Source organism: Anneissia japonica, unplaced genomic scaffold, assembly GCF_011630105.1.
Source record: "Anneissia japonica isolate Jap-2015-1 unplaced genomic scaffold, ASM1163010v1 scaffold287712_len2945570_cov188, whole genome shotgun sequence".
Taxonomy (NCBI): domain Eukaryota; kingdom Metazoa; phylum Echinodermata; class Crinoidea; order Comatulida; family Comatulidae; genus Anneissia; species Anneissia japonica.
Window position 1 is genome coordinate 2,753,018 of NW_022704401.1, and position 2,738 is coordinate 2,755,755.

A 2,738-nucleotide genomic window follows, 5' to 3' on the forward strand; every position below is an offset into this window, starting at 1 on the left:
CTCATTCTTATTACAGTAAATAGGCCTATTATGTGTGTATACATACATAAAAAATAGTAGTTGCATATGTATTCTTTTTCCATGAATTGATGAGTCCCAAAAAAAATTGGAGCCGTGGAAAATTTTGATTCTTAGATGGTTCGAAATGAGCTTTCCCAACTTCTATGGTGTCTTTTAATGACTTTTATGTTAATTGTTAATGGTTAATGGTTATTAATTTATAGAGCGCAAAATACAAAAAGTCTCTAAGCGCTATCAGGCAAGTGTAAAGATGGAACGAAAACCAAAACCACAAAATAAAAAGAAGTGAAATTTGAATACCATGCCAGCACCCAAACCGAAGTATGGGGATACGCCCTCTTCGCTGGCTAGGGTTCAATCTAATTGAACTAAGGTTTTCCTCCTCTTGAAAATATTCCATAGACTGAATAACCCCAAGGAGAAAGGGGATCCAGGTTCTCTGGGACAATTTTGATTCATAGGTGGCGGGAAATGAGCTTTCCCAACTTCTAAAGTGCTTTTTAATGACTTTTAAGTTCTTCAAAATTCAAGGTTCCCTTCTTGAAAATGGTCAGGTAAATTTTTGTCATTCTTCTTACAGTAAATAGGCCTATTATGTGTGTAGACATAAAAAAAAATTTAGTTGCATGCGTATTGTTTTTTTCCATGACTCGATGAACTCCAGAAAGAAAGGGGGTGTCGCGGTCCTCCCCGGGAAAACTTTGATTTCTAGATGGCTGGAAATGAGGTTTTCCGACTGCTAATTTTCCTATTGTAACAAAAGTAACTCCGCTCACTGGTCCCGAAAACGTAGGTCTAAAATTTTTTTATTTTTATTTCCCAAGGGGGGAAGGGTCAGGACCCTCTGACACCCTCATCTGCCAGACCTGTCAATGAGTGTCCACTTCACAGTAAATAATTCACACAAAACCATCTTGCAGATAGTGAGACAAACTAACAAAAAAAACTGACAAACTATTTAGGCTGTGTCAAATTTCATTCAAAACTTTTTGGCCAATTTTAACTAACAAACAATTTTAACAAACTAAACAAACATAAACCTGTGGTATAATATTTGACATTTGTTCATTCCCGTTAAAATCTATCCTTTGCCCGACGGTGGGACTACGCTTCCCCCCTCCCCCCGGTGCCACCACGGCTCCCAGGCAACTTTTTATAATAAATTATAATCTAGTTTTTAATTTTACTGTTTTTTGCAACAAAAGTAAAAATTGTCTGTACTTACATTAGATCATTTAAATGTGTGTTTATGTCTAAATTATGCATGGGAAGAAAATATAAAAAAGAATTAAGGATCGTTCAACATTTTTGCAAGTGTACTAGTGGGGAGGGGTAGACAAACTTGTACACTTTCACATGCATAAATATGTTGATTCAAAATATCATGCAATATGTAAAATAATGGTAAAATTATAATGTAACCATGGATATTTATTCATTTTTAAGCAACCAAGTACATTGTTTTAGTTGACTTCACAAAGAAATGGAGAATGATTTTGCAAAATCAACATTTTTTATGTATACTTACAGAGCGGAGGGAGGGGTTACTGTTTGTACACTTGTGAAAATGTTGATAATTGTGAACTTTGTGTGCAAATCGCTTTTTGAGTTACGTCATTGTCAACACAAAGAATGAATGCTTAATGGCATTCATTCTATAGTCTAAAATTTGCATTTAAGATTTTCTTACGAGCAGTCTACAATGAGTAAGAACATTATGATCATCCAGATAAACACAAATCAAAAATGAAATCACGATTCATGTCTTCTGGCAATTCATGGGGAGAAGGCATGTCACCTGAAACCATGTCCATTTCAGTTTACTTACTTTGTGTAATATCCACCAGACAGGTGTGTCAGGCTGCATAGAGCGTTTATAGGCGCAGGGCCAAAGACACATAGTTGTACACTGTACTAGGATAATCAGCTATGCGTGGTAAAATTATAAACATATTGGAATATAAGATAAGATATAATCAGTATTTCTTCAAAAATGAACCACCTTCTCAAATATTCCCGTAGTTACTTTATGAGAATATAAGAAAAACTAAGGTATATGGTGTTCTAAATTGAAAATTATAAGGCGACAATGACATTTTGTATTGTACTTATGAAAGTCTAATCTTAAGAAATAAGTTATAATTAAAAAATTTACTGGGATGTCTTTGAGGAACTAGACTAAAAGATATTTGAAAAGGTTTTCAAAACTATATTTAGCAAAGCATACTTTGTGTTGACAATTACGAATTACTCAAAAAGCGATTTGCACACAAAGTAGTAGTACTGTAGTAGTAGTCGAGTAAAGTGATTTAACTGAAAGTGTGATCTTATTTAATTAATTGCAAGTTTTCTTATTTGTTTAATACATTAAAACATAGTTAATGATGTTTCTCGAGGTTTAGATTTACAACTTATATATTATTGATGTAGCAGAGATAGATGCTAGCATGCCAATCCCTGGGTTGTAAGCACAGGATTTTTTCTTATGACTTAAACACATCTCTACTTCCAAAGCCTTTTAACCCTCTGGATACCGTATTCTTTTGTAGTGCAAACCCTTGAATACCGGATTGTTTTGCAGTGTAACAAGGTTTTTTGCTATTTTTGAGTATACGTCGTTCTGGTGGATTTTTGGGAACTTTCTGTAAATTATACAGAAAAATGTTTCTAAAAACAAAGAAAGCTTATAGAATAAGCTTTCATTTGATGTATAATTT

General features: G+C 33.8%; 1 protein-coding gene across 1 annotated transcript in view; it reads left to right on the top strand.

Annotated features, from left to right (window-relative positions):
* LOC117104695 (putative GPI-anchored protein pfl2) overlaps positions 1–2,738 on the top strand; it is a 53,868-nt gene that overhangs the window by 43,224 nt on the left and 7,906 nt on the right. The gene's annotated exons all lie outside the window — the stretch shown is intronic.